A 17566-nucleotide genomic window follows, 5' to 3' on the forward strand; every position below is an offset into this window, starting at 1 on the left:
TATTTAGTTAATGTGGTTTCTTATATCATAACATTAAAGGCTGTTGACATTTGCAAAGATAGTTTTCTAACTATAGTGAAGTGAAATATGTCTGCATGTATGATTATGAAATTTTAAAATACAACTAATTAATTGATAGGAGAACTTTCTTCTAAAAAGAAATTTTAACATTATCAAGTGCCTTGGGTTCAATATTTCAGAATATATGAATATTAATATGATGATAGATATCGGACCTATTACCGGTAATAATTAAGGCCTATACAAAAAATTGTGTGTTGAGGGTAACACTGATGAAAAAAATAGGTTAGGTAGGAAGGGTTTTCTTCTATTCTATCATATTTTTTTCTGCATAATTCCTAAGAATGTTTGTTTGTGTCACATTTAAAAACGAATTTTTTATAGAAATAATATAAAATTCACAATTGGATAAAAATTGACATATCATAAAGGTAGGATAGGGGCATTTTTGTAGGTTAGGTCTGGTTACCCTAAACACACAACTTCTTTTTTTTAGGCCTAAAAGTCGATCTTCTTGACACTGATTGAAAAATTGACACAGATGCTGGAATTTGACATTGAGTACTTTAGATACAAATCTCCTAATAATTAAAAGATCTTGGATACTATATTCGATTCAAAGTTACTTTTACATAGCCCCCCCCCCCCTTTCTTTTGCAAAGATAGACATAATCATAATCAATGAATGAATGAATCATTCATTTTTTCAAAATCTCACCGCTAAGTGTTTTAATCTGGAAAAAATTAATTGGGAAATAATTAACATTGCATCCCTTTGATCAAATAACCTCTTTATATTGAGGAGGCCTCAGATCTGCCTAAAATTTTAAGATATGATTTGTTTAAGTATAATTTAAGCTATTATTTAGGAAGGAAAAAAATCCATACATTTTACCTTTTTCAAATTGGGTATTGAACAGTATTTTCCTATACTTTTATATATACATGTAAACCTTCTCTTATAAAGGAGACCAATACAGTATACTCAGTAACCATTGCCTCGACCAACAAACCCTTAATATGACAAGCAAACTCAGCTGAAATCAACTTTGGTAGTCAACTCAGCATACGAGTTATGGACCTTTGATATCAGGAACAGGAGCGAAAGCGAAAATAAAATAAAAGTTCAGCATTTACATCTATTTCTAGGGATTATCCCCATAGGGATCCAAAGGATAATTTCTTCCAGGGAAGGTCCAGAGTCTATTTTTGTAATATAAATTGAATAAACTTGTTTTACTTTCTCAAAAGGAGAGGGGTTCGACTCCAAACCACTCATGATTATTGATATTTTAAAGTTAAGGTTGTTCCGAAAACTAAATTTCATGGAAAATGCAAGCATTACACACATTATAAAAATACACATACTTTAAAAAAGAATGACTAGGAACGGATTCTGAATTAACCTCTCTCTCTCTCTCTCTCTCTCTCTCTCTCTCTCTCTCTCTTTCTCTGCGGTATGGCAATTTATTTACAATTTAATAACACCTCAACAATTAAGAGAGCTCGATGGTCGTGGCCATTTTTAGACGGTATTGCTCTCCTTTAGAAGAAGAGTTCTATATTAAATAATAGGAAAATAGGGTAAAGTATATGATTTTTTTTCTTTACTAAGTAATAGCTTATAGCTTAACTAATCATATCTTAAAATTATAGGTAGACCTGATGGTGAACTTGTTAACCAACCAGCGTCCTTAAACGATTACATGTTTACTTATACTAACTTCTTTATATAAAAAAAAAAACGAAGTTAACAATGAGCGGTTCTAAGCCTTTGATGTCATTAGTAGCTGCGTATATTTATCTACATCCACTGAGGCCTTGGTTTGCTAGTGATGACAGTGGCGTACGTAGTCACACATTTGACCCCTTAAGTGTATACGACAAACCAACGATAAAATGTGATTATAAAAAAATATAAAAATAAAATAAGTAAAATAAAAAAAAATGATGAAAAAAATGACGATGTGATAAGTATAACGGGGGTCCTTTGGTATAAATATACCGGTATTCTATAATATGAATTTGCAATACATACATTATTGCTGGTCAATATAAATGGCACATAGCTTTCTAGGTTAATAATTTATTAAAATAAAGTTATCAATATTAATAAATGTACAATCATGCAATTGTACATTTGAATTATATAATTCATTTAAAATATACCGACTAAGTTTGAAAGCCCCCCCCCCCCCCACCTTCCTGCCCTCCCCTCTGACTTGCTTTGAATTTGATAAGTTGCAGTTGTTGTTTTTTTAACCCAAAATGTAGAGTTAATTTCAATTAAAAAAAAATTTCCACAGAACATATGGTCATGGAAAAAAAAAGAGAAAAAATCGCAATTCTTGACATAAAAATCTTTCTGATATAAAAAAAAAAAATTACTTTGTTTTTCGTTATCATATTTTGACGTTTGATATTAGTTTAAAATTTCTCTATTATAAAAAGAGGTCATCTGATATTGTGATATTTTATTGTAAAGATATCAAATTGATTGATACCTTCAATTTGTACAAAAAATTAAAATAAAACGACATTCGATCTATATTAAACAGTTAAAGGTTCAAGATATCAGATAAATTAAAAAAAATCTTCATATTCTTCATATTAAAAGTAGATTAGCATTTGTTCTTAAAATTACCAAACAAAAATGATAACAATAAGTTACATATTAAAAGATTAATTAACTACATGTAATACATTCAGATTTCGTTTGGGTAGAAATTTAAAGAAGGATAACTCTGACCATGCTCACCGAACAGGAGTTATCGAAACTTGACATGGCGGACGGGGAATTAAAAACTCCCTTGTCGACAACGCCAACCGAAGATTTTAACCCACTGGCGGAAGATCCAGACAATTTCATCAGGTAGATTAGCTTGTAACTTAGATATTTTGCAAAATCAAAATTATCTTGCTAAAACAATGCATCCGACCTGCATTAATGCTGCAAGCAAGCAGTGTCGTGAACGTCGTACATGTTATCTTGGACGGAATGACTAGGTAATACAAACATTGTATCATTGGGTCTTAGAATACACAAAATAAACACTTAGCTATCTGTTGGAAATTATTTACATTTGCAAGAGCTGTACTACAGTGTTTTAAAAAATTATTCTGTGTAAATGGGTTCAAGGTTAGTGTTGATAAAAAAGGGCTTGGAACGGGGGGGGGGGGGGGTGGTAAGACATTAGTGCGTTGTCGACCTGGTTAGAACAGTGTTTGATGAAATTGAAATAAGACTGTAATGTTTGATGCAGGGTGCTTTTGTTGGTTCATCAATCCGTGGAGTTACATATGCCAAATTACATGTAAGGTGCAATAATGATAAACATGATAAAAATTCCTTATATAGTCTGAGAGAGAGAGAGAGAGAGAGAGAGAGAGAGAGAGAGAGAGAGAGAGAGAGAGAGAGAGAGATTTGGTGCATTATTTAAACAGTGTTATGAATGATTTATTTTGTGTTTTTCTATGAGTATGACAGATTATTGCCATGTTTATGAAGTGTGAAGTGAAATTTAATTTTGTCAGTTTTATTTTTTTTTTCTCAGTGGACATTCTCCTCAAAGACAAGGTCATCATGATGCAGATTGTAGTGGAAGTGAAGAAGAGAGTGATTACCAATGTAATTCTATGGAAGAAATGTCAACAGGCAACTTGTATGGTGTCACCCCACCCACTTATATGCGTGGAGTAAAAAGAGACAAGAAAAAACACCAGACAAACATTCAAAAATCATCCTATAAACAATTCACAGAACTGAAGAAGGCCTCCAAGAGGTCACATCGAAATGCGGTCATAAAAGAAAGGTATGCAAATGACCCTTTATTTTGCAAACTTGGACATATACACCCTGACGACAATTTAGACAAAGATTTTGCAGACTTGTTTTAAAGAAATAATTCTTCCAACTTAAATCATGCATAAAGAAGTATGCCAAATTTTGCAGTAGTGAATTATATTGAGCTGTGTATAGGATTTTTAACCCATTAAATACAATCATTGGAAGTTTTGTGGAATTTGCCGTTTTGTGGTATTGAGAAGTATTTTTTGTTGTTGAAGGATCTGGAAATAGCTGCCGACTTTAACATTGCAATGACCAGTTTTTAGCTAAACTTAAAACAAATAATGTTGTGATGGTAAGTATGTGATTGTGTCTCTAGCTTGAAGCAGTGAAGTCTAGGCCATCTTCTCCACACTTTGTAACAGAAAGTGACATCACGTAATCAAATATTGCGACAGAACCAGTAAATGGTAAAAGATTCTATTATTGGGATTGTATATATTTTTTACGACAAGTATCATCTGAAGGTAAATTTCTACAGTACTTTTTTCAGTAAAAAAAAGCACAAAATATTTGATTTTTCAACTTCTTGACCAGTGACCCAGGATATCTGATATTCAGCCCGTTCATTGACCCTCATCTTGCAGCTGTTAAATTTGACTTGTGGACGATAAGACTGAAGCGCCTCAATACAAAACCTTGGTACTCTCAAAGAGGACAGCTACCTACTGATGGTGTGTTGTTGTTGGGGGGGGGGGCAGGGAAGCATGAAGGAATCCCCCTGCTGGTTCAATCAATTCGTCAAAGTGGACCCCACCGCTGAAACAGCCATCGCATTGTCTCACATACGGGTACCATTTATACCCTATACTCTTATATAAAATACTCAGGTACTACTTTCATAATGTATAGTTAACTTATCCTTTAAAATTAATGTGAAAATTTACAAGCTGGAATAATTTAAAATATTGTGAGAAGAAATAGTATGGATGTAAATATTGCCAAATTTTTCACATGTTAATTGATTGGCCTATTATAATAGTCACATTTTTGCACCATGAAAATTAAATGTCTTTTTTATGTTTTCATTAAGAGAGCTGGATGAACATGGCCATTTTAGACTATATTTATCTCCTTTAAAAGAAGAGCTCTGTATTAAGATATACAGAAATATTCTTATTTAAAGTAAAATATTTAAAATACTTTTTTACTATTGAGTAAATACTGTATAGCAGGTTAAAAACGTGGTCGGAAAAGATCGCAATTTTTTCATTTTGCATCTAATCGCGGTAGCTTGAATTCGCGGAAAACAAAAATTTGTAAAATATAAAATTCAAACCCGATCATGATTATCTGTATATGGTACATGTATATTAACTTGCAATGATCTTGGATTCATTTCAAAATATGTATTTTGTTGAAAAACAATTTTAGTGATATCTAATGAAATGATTTTCTATAAAAAAAACCGGTTAGTGTAGTACCCGTTCATAATTATTGTTTGGTTAATATAACAGTTTCTTTAAGTGCACCCCACTTCTATAATGGAAAGATTGCTTCTGACAATTGAGTTGCACACCTTTTTTTACGTGGTAGACACTCATGAGAACGGTACCTTGTATAAACACTATGAGCCCCCAAATCACTTTGAAGTTTACCGAGAGCACTGGGCAGACAGAATTAGTCACGCATTACCACATGTAGCTTGGGTACCTGTTAAGTGTCAATCCAGTCATGTTTGATTAACGCACTTCTTTTTAAAAGATTATGTAACATGAAGAATGTGCTTTTAAAGAAGTTATTAAAAAACAAATTTTCCCATGTATGCCTTGTTAGATTCAGCCAAAACCGAAAGTAGAGGAAAAAACCTTCAAAATGAAAGCATGTCTCTATTGGTAGATCATAAAATATTTCCAGTTTGTAACAATAGCAATGATCTGTTAATATGAGAGACTGCTTAATACCATTATTTTTCTTGATAAAATACTGTGGTTTCATCAATTTTCGTTGAATATCAATTTCGTGGATTTTGTTGTTAAGTTTAAATATCCATGAAATTAAATGTTCATTGAAGTGAAATTTCTACTAACAATTTGTATTGGTAGGGTCATTGCCACGTATTTACGTATCCTTAAAATTGTGATTTTTACTTTATCCACGAAAATTAATACCCTTAAATATTTATGAAACCACAGCTATAAATTAAGTGGGGTCAACTATACTGCTATGCCATTAAAACGGAAACAAATTTTGTGTTGTGTGTTTTCATGATAAAATAAATGATTTTAGTAAATCCTATTTCTTTATCATTATTATACTCAAATAATTGTTCACTAGATGTTAAATTCGCGGAATTTTAATTTCAGCGAATATAGCGAAAATTAACTCCGCGAGTTAATTTCCTGCTATACAGTAATAGTTTATAGCTTTAAAAATCTTACATCAAAATTTAAGGTAAATCTGATGACAAAGTTGTTGATCACCTAGACTCTTTAAATATAATTACTGATATTAAGGTTAATATGAGATTGATTGTTTTTTTCATGGATTGTCTGTTGTTTTCATGGTTTGTTTAATTGTTTGTTCATTTGTAGTTAGAAGGTCTACTCCTGGTTGGTATACATTCCTCTCAGCTCAGAGAATGAAGTTTAAATCCTTGATGGGGAAAACGATGCGACTTATGTACAATCAGACATTTTGTCATCAAGCCATAGCCGAATCCTTGACAGAGCTGAAGGTAATGTCTGGTGTTCTCTGATACTGTAAATTAAGGACTACGGACCCAATTCAAGATTTCACACCTTTGCGCAGACATTTTGTCATCAAGCCATAGCCGAATCCTTGACAGAGCTGAAGGTAATGTCTGGTGTTCTCTGATACTGTAAATTAAGGACTACGGACCCAATTCAAGATTTCACACCTTTGCGCAGAAATCTGCGCATATGCTATGAATATGACTGTCGAAATAACATCAGATTAAGAGAAAATAATGAAATTTTCACTCTACTAAATGTAATTTGTGGTGCAGAAATATTTTTAGTGGTTTAGTTGATTTCCTGTTTACACAAGATTACGGTAAGTAAAACTTGGCACTCCTGACTCATAATCTGTAGCCTCAGTATTGCTCTTTCAGATGAAATGAAGGAGTTGGCTGATGAAATTATCTTGTTTGAGGGCATGCAGCATCCAAACTTGGTGCAGTATCACGGAGTTGAAGTCCACAGGGTGAGGATTTGTTACTGATATGTTGGATTCATCAGATATTTTATAGGATTTAGAATTCTGTGGGTTTTCCGAGTACCCCCCTCTTTGCAGGTACTTTTACATACAAGTTTCTGTTCACATAATCATTGATTCTTTGTTAATACATGTACTGTAAGCTGACCTCTATTTATGGTAACTTTATGTTGCGATTTTTCTGAGTGTAATAAAAAGGTTTAATGTGCCTAATTTACATGACCAGATCTTTTTAAGCCAACATTTTTTATTAAGAGGTTAAAAAAACGCTTGTTGGTGAAACATTGTCTCAAACAACAGTCCAGCATCTGTATATTTGGATAGCTCTCTCCTACCCATGACTGCTAGAACACCTTATTCACCAAAATCTTGAATATAAACACCAAATGTGTAACGTCCACTTCAACCAATGAAAATTATTGTTTAACCTTGCATGGTCACTGCCTTTGTAGCAATGATATAATACTGTATGTTACGTAAACTGTGATTGGATAATCAAAGGTTGCTTCAAAGGTCAATCTCCGACTATGCTTTACCTGCATTGGTTAATACTATAAGAAACTGAGTTATTTTTGTGTCGAATCGTGCAACCACAGCGAGGTGGAAGAGGGTCATACATATTGCCAGTGGTTTGTGACGATGTGAGAACATATTCTTGACAGTGATATTTCTGCATGCAAATTAAAGATAATTTAAAGTACATGTATCAGGATAATTATTAAATCAAGATGGCCTAAGGTATTCTAATGTAAAAAAACAAAAAAAAACTCTGTCCCACTGAGGTTTTTGCAATTCATTTAACATTTACTCCCCATAATAAGTATATTTCTGACTGGACTAACTTGTCAGTAACCTATAAAAAAAAAGGTTAATATATTTATTCAGTACTATTATACATGTAACTTGATGGCTATGGCTTTACATTGCAGCAGAACGGATTGTATAGTTTTGTATCGGGTACTTCAGCTTACTCACTTTTTCTTCCAATACATTATAGGTCTGTATGAAATGCTGGTGTTTATGGAGTACTGTGACAGTGGAACTCTAAAGGAGGCGGCTAAGATGGGTCTACCCGAACACAACATTTTCGAGTGTACACACAGGAGATTCTACTTGCCTTCAATTACCTACATGGTAGGACCATCAGGTACATGCACACATACACACAAGTGGTGACACATTCATACTAGTTGTGCCTGGTCCTTTTTTTGTTGTTTGTATCATCAACCTTTAAAAGAGTTTTGTTTGATGTATTGGTTGGGAGGTGGGGGACGGGGACCTGTAGAAATACTAGTTTAAAGTCTTAACTACAATTTAAAGTTATTTCCTATAAAAAAAATTCTCTCTCTCTCTCTCTCTCTCTCTCTCTCTCTCTCTCTCTCTCTCTCAGTGTGTATATAGTGTAATTTGCTGTATTGATTGGAATAAAATTAACAGGGACCTTACAGAATTATTACATTTTATGAAATGCCAAACAACCGATCGATGATATTTATGTCCATTTTATTGACATTATCATTACTTTTGTTATGCAGATCCCACTACCATACTGTTAACTCACAGAGAGGGGCAGCTGTCAACCCATTCCATAGTTTTCCTCTAACAAGACTTGTAATGGGGGGGGGGGTGCATATTTATCCTCAATGAACCTCAATGTAAAATAACAACATGTTGTAAGGTAAGTTTATCATATTTATTTTTATGACAATAACACTGAAAAGTAAATATGAGGGATATGCAAATTTATTATGCTGGTCAGTGTGTACCCACAAAACATTTAATGTATAAATACATGTATATGTTGATAAATATTGGTTAGAAAGTGTCAGTGTAAGCATTTAACGTATAAATACATATGAATAACTATTGATTAGAACCTGCTTGTAAGTTTTTAAATCTAATTGTATTGCATATTTTTGTTACAAAAATAGCTGTAAATTTTAAATAAGTCTCTTGTTCTCATTTTAGGCTTTGAAATGTATCTACTAACACTGTTTAAGGTTTGGTTGCTGGCATTGAACTGTGACTGCCCAACACTGATGAGGTCTGCTGAAAACTCTAATCTCTGTAACACTGTTACATCCATTTAGGCTGCCTCATCTTCATTGAATGTCTTGGGCGTCACTGTTCATGGTAACATACCAGACACTAACATCGTGAAGAGCAACTTAATGTAGAGATGAATGACCTAACATGTATGCCATCCTCGCTAGCCAAGGGCTTATGATCAACTTTGCTCCTTTATACAACCTTTGGCATATTCAGACGACAAAATCAAACTCGCGCAACGGAATCTGATTGGCTGCGAAGCAAGGCGATTTCAGGTAAAGCAAGTAAACATGCTATTTATGTTATATGTATAGTATGAGTAAAAGTATATTAAGTATACATGTAAAAGTAAAACTATATAAGTAAAAACATCAGTAAAAGTATGCATGTGTAATATAAGTAAATACATGTGAAATAGTTGTGTAAAGTAATTTATGTGTATATGGAAAAACATGCATAGTATGTAACCCCAATGTATGGTATATACAGCTATGATATGTGTATTATTTAATAGATCCCAGTTTGCAGTATCCCAGTATTGCAGTATCCCAGTATTGCAGTATCCCAGTTTGCATTATCCCAGTATTGCAGAAACACAGTATTGCTGTTCTCCAGTATTTCCGTATTCCATATTCCATGCAGTACAACAGTATTTCGGGAACTCAATATTCCGTTAACCCAGTATTCCATAAACTCAGGACAAAGGAACCACCCTAAATATTCAACAATACAGATTCAACAACATTTGGTCTGTCATACCTGGACGGATGGTTTGGGAGCCCTCCAACGCCGTCATTACGGACCAGCCAATTATTGAACCAAAAAAATTAAATATTTTCTTTGTCAGACTAAAACACAAGATAAACAAATGTATTGTATTATAATGTAGTAAAATACAGTTATTCCTTCTGACAACTAGAATAGCCAGTCTGTGGCACATACAGATTTCCTTTTAGAAACAAAAAGGGTCACAGTATAAAATGGATTCAGGAGCATCATGTGTTCTGCGAGATACTGAGAGAAATTAAAAAACAAAACAGACTGTACAAGTTAAAATTTATCTCAACTCGGCATTTTTGCGCAACTGGCACCATTTGTTGAATAAATGTTTGTTACTATTGCGAAATAAAACATTCAATTGCAACCACCAATACCGTTGCAAATTATTTTAGTTATTGCACATAATGGCTTAAAAACAAAAACGTTGCAACATATATACATACAGGTATTTTTTTTAAACAAACAAATACATTTAAAAATGATGTAAATATAATTTATTTTTTAAATATTTGAAAAGTGTCCGTGACATTTAACACGGTTCAATTTATTGGCTGATATAGGCAGATAAACATCAGAATGTGTTTTAATTAAAACCACAAACTTTTAAAGTAAAAATTTAACCCTGTGTTCAAGCAAATGGTTTTGCATAGCCAGTATAAAAACTCAAATTAGTGTGTATAGGTGAGTAATGGTGAAATACATCACAGAGATCGTCTTTATATCTAATATGGTCTCAGGAAAAATTGCTAATGTTGCATATCCTTGTTCTTTTCATATTAACTATATTCTTTATGTACGTAGTTCTGACTTTTCATACAACTTAAATTGTAAAATTGTTTCTTATGTTCACAGTTATATTATAGCTTCTGAGCGATTTTGACTTTCTTTTTACTTATTAGTTCTTTTTTTAATCACTGATTCTCTCAAATGGGCTGGATCATGACACCAATATACTATGTCTGTCTGTCGGTATGAATGAACGAGGTGATGGGTTTATAAATGTAGGAATGAATGTGTTCATGTATATGCTTACAGCTAAACAACAAATTAACTTACAATTTATAATCATATGACAAAATAAAATCAAGCTTATTATTTATTATCCAATTATCCTTTGTGTTGTATACATAAAATATCAATAATATATCACTCTGTAAACTGGTAAATTATACTTTATACCATATTCTATGATTATTTTATAACACCGCTTCTTGACTTTGTATTTTGGAGAGGGTTTATATAGGCTTTGCCTGTTGCCTAATCCATTTGATTACTCAATAAAATATGTTTAAATTAAAATATCCTTGTTTTTAACAAAGTTTGGGCTACCTGGTTGTTTTCTCGCAGCAATATTTCATCATTGTACACAGTAAATCACATTTAATTTATGAGCATTGCTACTAGAAATTGACGGAAGGCATCAGTAACTTTCAAGACAGAAAACGACAGAATTAATGGTCAAATTGGTCATTCATTTTTTTAGAGAATAAATTGGACATTGTACAAAGCCCCTTAAAATTAAATACATGAGTCTATTGTATTCTTTAAATAAATTGCATTAGAAGTAATGATATAAAAGCTTAGTTCATTTTTTTATATTAGAATTTGCTAATTGTATCTGCTGAGTGAATTTGAGTGTGTATGCAGAGCTACATGTACATGTTCAATTTGTTTACTATCTACCGTTCCTACACCGGGGGGGGGGGGGGGGGTATCAGTATCAGTATCTTACTTGCAATGCGTTCATACATGCCAAAACAGAATTTCCCTAAAGATTTACCCCAAAACATATAGATGAGAAAAATCATTTCCGAGTTACACCTGGGGACGAAGGGGGTTCTGTCTGCAACACGGGTTGAATATAATAGATAAAATAGCATGTTAAATACCTGGCTCCTCCGTCACCAACATTTTAAAATTACTCAACTCAGTTCTCAACTCAAATCCATGAAAGATGAGTGCATACAAGATGAGAAAGGACTTACCTATTTTGCAACACAAGTGTACAGACAATTTTTCAAACCTTGTCATTCAAGAACACGAAGTTTTTGACATTTTGTCAGTAATACCTGTTAATAAAGCAGTAGGCCCAGACAGTATAAGTCACAAAATGCTCAAATCCTGCAAAGAAACTATTTCAAAACCTTTGTGTCTTCTATTCAACAAATCACTAACATCTAAGACTTTTCCTGACTGCTGGAAATTGGCACATATAATTCCTTTCATGCGCGGATCTAGAGGGGGGGTCGGGGGGGTCCCGACCCCCCCCCCCCTGGAAAATGAAAATTTATTAAATTTACATAGTAAAATTATCGCGAAAATATGCCTCGGACCCCCCCTGGCAAACACAATTATCCTTCGGACCCCCCCTGGAAAAATTTTCTGGATCCGCGCATGCCATTATTTAAGAAAGATGATCCATCTATCACATCAAACTACAGACCTGTGTCATTGCTGAGTTGTATAAGTACAATTTTTGAGAGAATCTTGTTTAAACATCTATACAATTTTTTACACGCCAACAACTTATTTTATAAATACCAGGCTGGTTTTTTGCCTGGACATTCAACTGTTTACCAACTTTTAGAAACATATCATTCTATTGTGAAAAGTATTGATGATGGTAATTACTGCTGTATGATCTTTTGTGATCTTTCAAAAGCTTTCGATAGGGTCTGGCATAAGGGTCTAATTCATAAACTTAAATCGTATTGAGTCTCTGGGCCAATTCTTGAATGGTTTATTAGCTATTTAAGTAATAGAACACAGAAGGTTATGTATAAAAACAAACTTTCTTCCAGCCAATTCATAAATGCAGGTGTTCCCCAGGGCTCTGTTCTTGGCCCATTATTGTTTTTACTCTATATAAATGATGTGGCTGAAAACAGGAGATCAATATGTAGACTTTATGCTGATGATAGTTCATTACAACAGTGTTCAAACAATATTTCTGTCATAGAAGATAATCTTAATTATGATCTTCATGTAATGAAGGAATGGTCAAAGCAATGGCTTCTAGAATTTAATCCACAAAAAACAAAAGTTGTATTCTTTAGTTTTAAAAATGTTGAAAAATTTCCTAATTTGATGTTTGATGATTGTGCCTTGGAATATGTTTCACAACACAAGCATCTAGGAGTATTGTTATCTTCAAATTTAAGTTGGTCTAATCACAAAGACATCATTGTTAAAAAAGCTTACAAAAAACTTGGTCTACTTAAAAAACTTAAATTTACTGTATCTAGAGATATTTTAGCACAAATGTATGAATCATTTATAAGACCACAACTAGAGTATGCTGTTCAAGTTTGGTCTGGATGTACCCAATTTGATAAGTTTGAAAAGGTTCAACTTTATGCAGCAAGAATAGTTTCAGGTCTTTCAGTCATAGCCTCAAGAAATTCTCTATACTAGTATTTGGAAACAGGATGGGAACCATTAATAACGAGACGAGACCGCCTTAAATTATCTACTATGTTCAAAATTCATAACAATCTTGTTCCTTCTTATCTAAAAGACATAACTCCTGAATTAGAAATGTCACTTCCAACTATAATACTAGAAACTCCTCAAACTATTCTTTGCCTAGATGTAGATTAGAAGCTTTTAATAAGTCATTTTTTCCTGACACTATTCGTAAGTGGAATAGTCTGAATAATAATACCAAGGAAGCTACTTCGTTAAATATTTTTAAGAAATCACTACAGAGTAATTATACAAAACCTCCGCAGGACAGATAAGGCAACACATCGTTTTGATATGCTAATGAAGGGATAATGAGTTATGACGTCATAATATACGCCCCGCCTCTGTATTTCCATATATAGAAAATATACAGAAAACAGCAGTTTAAGCATAAAATACGGCTGATTTAATACTTCATAAAAAAAAATATAACTACGAATCACTCATGTGTGTTTTTATAAGTTTACAACAATCAGAATATACGAAGAATTTCGATAATGCATCTGTCGTATGGGTGTGAATCTGCGTCCCAAAAGCGCTCGTCAGACGATGTAAACACGTGTAGCTGGTATTCCCGATGATGGCGATCTTTTGATGATTTATCAGGTATGTAGAATAGATATACAGTGTATTTGTAATGTACCAGATAGCTCAATAACTATTTTATTGTGATTTTATACTGTTGATGCATTTCTGATCGACTTAATGTGTTGTTTCGTTCAAAACATGAGGAGAGGCTGCATTGTTTACATTTAGGCCTATACAATGTACATGTACATGTATATAGCTTCATTGCCAGTCCGTTAAATTTTCACCAATCGACACGAATCAGTTCATAGTACTTGCACTGACAATATTTAGCTGTTTGGTTTTTTTTCAATTTGTAAGTAAACAATTAATACGAAGACTGTGTGAAAACAGCTGATTTGATTTTCTGAAAATCAGTACAGTGCAGGCTAAAAGATGCTGATTTCATTTTCTGGAAATTGATGAACAGCTGACCAATAACACATTTCTACTGTGTTCAAAGTTCTTCCATAACAGTTCATTTATATTTTCTAAACATTCATCCAAGTGATATAAGATGTTTATGCACATTATTTCTTCATTATTACTAGTTAGTTTTTAGAACTCAGTATATTACTACCATAACACTGTTTGAAATATTGTCACCTGGGTTTATACTTATTATACTGTACTATTGGTAATAAAAAAAACCAAATAATAATAAACAAATGACTTCATTGCAGTCTCCATCTGATTTTCTCTTAATGAGGAATCTACATTCATGGTCATATATGGTATTGTTTGTGTAGAATGTGCATGTGTAACTTTCAAATAAAATTTGAAGTGTTGGTCATTTTACCCATCCATGCATAATATATGTAGACCTTTCACAAAAATGTTCAAATTACTGTTGACATGTCCTTATATGCATGTAAATTAAATTGTATGACTTCTCATAATTATATTTTGTTATTTGCAGAGTAATTTGAAAAGTGTCACACTGATTTGAAAAAAAGGCTGGAAGAAAATGTAAGTAAATAACATATACGTATAGATTCAATAATTTATCATTGAAATAATGACCAATCTGATTATTCTATGAGACAATTCAATTAGAAAAAGTATTTTCAAGTACGAATGGTTTCATTTAATGTTTTAAAATGATTGATATAAACCTATGTTATTCATAAATCTACAATTCTGAATATTGCTCATCAACAAATCAACAATACATGATATGTTTTAATTCACACTGACTGCACCAGCATTATATAATATCAAACAATCAAATCAGTTGTGAGAGAGAGAGAGAGAGAGAGAGAGAGAGAGAGAGAGAGAGAGAGAGAGGTGCATTTTTAAGGTCAGGCCGGGTAAAATAAAGGGGTGCAATTAAACTATTATCATGCACATATCAGGGGTGAGGATGCGAATAATTTCAAATCGATCAGACCGAAAAGCTGTATTTGAATTTGTGCAAAATTAAATGCACATCTAAACATAATGAAATGTTTATTAAGATAAATAAATTCTATTGACTATTAAATTGTAGAAAATCCTCCATTTCAGTCTTTCAGCCATTTTGATAAGTTAAACTTAATTACTGAAATATATATAATTTTCATTTTAGCTGGTACCTGCTTTGTCTTGAGATTTACATAAATGATATTCTTATTGGTGATAATTTACCCGCACCCTTATCCTGGTGTCATATACAAGATGAAATGATGGAGAGAAAAACCTGAACTTTAAGAACAGGAAGACTCTGTTTTTGAAGAGAGAAAAGGAGCAGAACTAAGAAGTCATACAATAAACACATTGACATCATAAAAAGAAATTGCAATTTTGAGTTTGCATGCATATGTCAGGTTTAAATGTTGTCACAGAATTTTTTTCAGAAAGTCCCTTTATCTTCTTGAATTAATAAAACAAATGAACCAAATATAATTGTTTCTATATTCATAATTTTGTTTGAGAAGTGGAAAGGGGATGGTATGTATATGGGCGGGAGAGAGAGTCTCTCACATAGGAGAATTCAGACTTATTTAAATTCAATATATATGACATGTATGATGTGAACCAAAAATGGCTTTTGATCGCCTTGTTGCAAGATTTACACACCCTCTTTCCTTTCTCGGTAATGAGAAATGAGCGTTTAGAATTTATTTTGTGAATGAATAGATATGCTAACCCTCCCCCCTCTCCTTAATCTTAATCATTCTGCATGTGTTGAATAAAAATAAAAGTCAATTTTAATGAGTGTTTGAATTAAAAGTGTAACATGTGTAATACAAAGGTGAATACTGTTGATTGCTTATGGGGAATGGGAAAAGGCCTCATACATGGGCAGATCTACATGTATAGTCCCCATGACAAATTCTTATTTAATTCACAATTTACATAGTAAAACACCATGGTACCTGGCCCCTGGCTAACAGAATAAAGTTACCCTTTGAAACCCCCTCCCCAGATTAATATTAACAGACTCAAGCAGTGCTATAGATTATGCAGTCATTGGGCAAAGGTTGCACATGCATTCATCTGACATTAAATTATAAATAATGAAAAAATACTCCATATCATATTTTTTATTATATATTATGAAAGCAATTAAGTTATATTAATATCAGGGGCTTAAATTAATTCATTTGTCTCTGTTGACACCTAATCCTTGAAATAATTGTGTACAATTAGCTCTTATATATTTTTCTCCCATTCCTAAAAAAAAATTAAGAAATCAATAACTCTGCGAATGCGATTAACCAATAAAACTGATACACAACGGTTTTTTGTTTACATCCATGATACGACAGAGGAAATGCGGACGATTCATTGTAAACATATCGTCTCTTTTAAAATAAATAAAACAGAAGCACTATGTTTAAATAACCATATACATAATGTACTGTTGAAACATATCTTAAAATTAATTCGGATTATGTGATAAAACGACATCGCGCCTGTATCAGAAGAGTTATCGCTCAAAGAGTTACCTCCCCTTTTGGGATCACTTGTGCGTTTGAAATGTGTATTGATTTGAGAGGACTTCTGGATTGAGAAATTAAATGCAAAAGTTCAAGTGCAAGACGGCTATAGATATTATTAAACTTGGTATGATTTTCTTCCCTTTTACGAGTTCTTTATAAAAACTGATGCTCATTTGTTGAGAGATGAAGGTTTACTTTGAAATTTTAATGAAAATATACAAAAATGCACTATTTTAGGAACAAGTAGCCAGTTTTTAAAGAAATTTACATAACTAGTAAACTTTACAACTGAATGAGCATTGATTTCTATGATGTATGGATAATTTTGAATATGTTGCCATATTACTTACTCTAAAATTTCTTTGCCTTGCCCTTGAACTTTTTGTCTCAATTTAGCATTGACGATTTTTGTCTAAAAGACGCCCACGTGACCCTTAAAAGTCACGTGACCGTCAAATTTAGACATGGTCAAGTAATGGAGACCCATATCTTTACAATAACACCCAAAATAGTTTAGAACTATTCATTATGCAGAAATGAATAGACAAAAGCAAAACGACCTCCTTTTACTGCTGTTTAAAAGCAAAATGTTGCCTTAACTGTCCTGCGTCCTAAGTATTTTTCTTTAGGTAAAAGATTCTTGAATATCATTCATACGAAATTAAGGCATAATTGTGTTCTCAATTGTAATCTTTATCGGTGTAACATAATAGCCAACCCGATGTGTTCATGTGGA

The 17566-nt window shown here is 32.7% G+C and overlaps 1 long non-coding RNA gene across 1 annotated transcript; it reads left to right on the plus strand.

The window, feature by feature from the left end:
* The first annotated feature begins 13596 nt into the window (after positions 1-13596).
* On the plus strand, positions 13597-15776 carry LOC136271700 (uncharacterized). Its single transcript, XR_010709639.1, has 3 exons — positions 13597-13945; positions 14826-14875; positions 15474-15776. It is a non-coding gene; the product is annotated as an uncharacterized lncRNA (long non-coding RNA).
* Positions 15777-17566: the final 1790 nt, after the last annotated feature.

Source organism: Magallana gigas, chromosome 9 (assembly GCF_963853765.1).
Source record: "Magallana gigas chromosome 9, xbMagGiga1.1, whole genome shotgun sequence".
In the NCBI taxonomy this organism is placed as follows: Eukaryota; Metazoa; Mollusca; class Bivalvia; order Ostreida; family Ostreidae; genus Magallana; species Magallana gigas.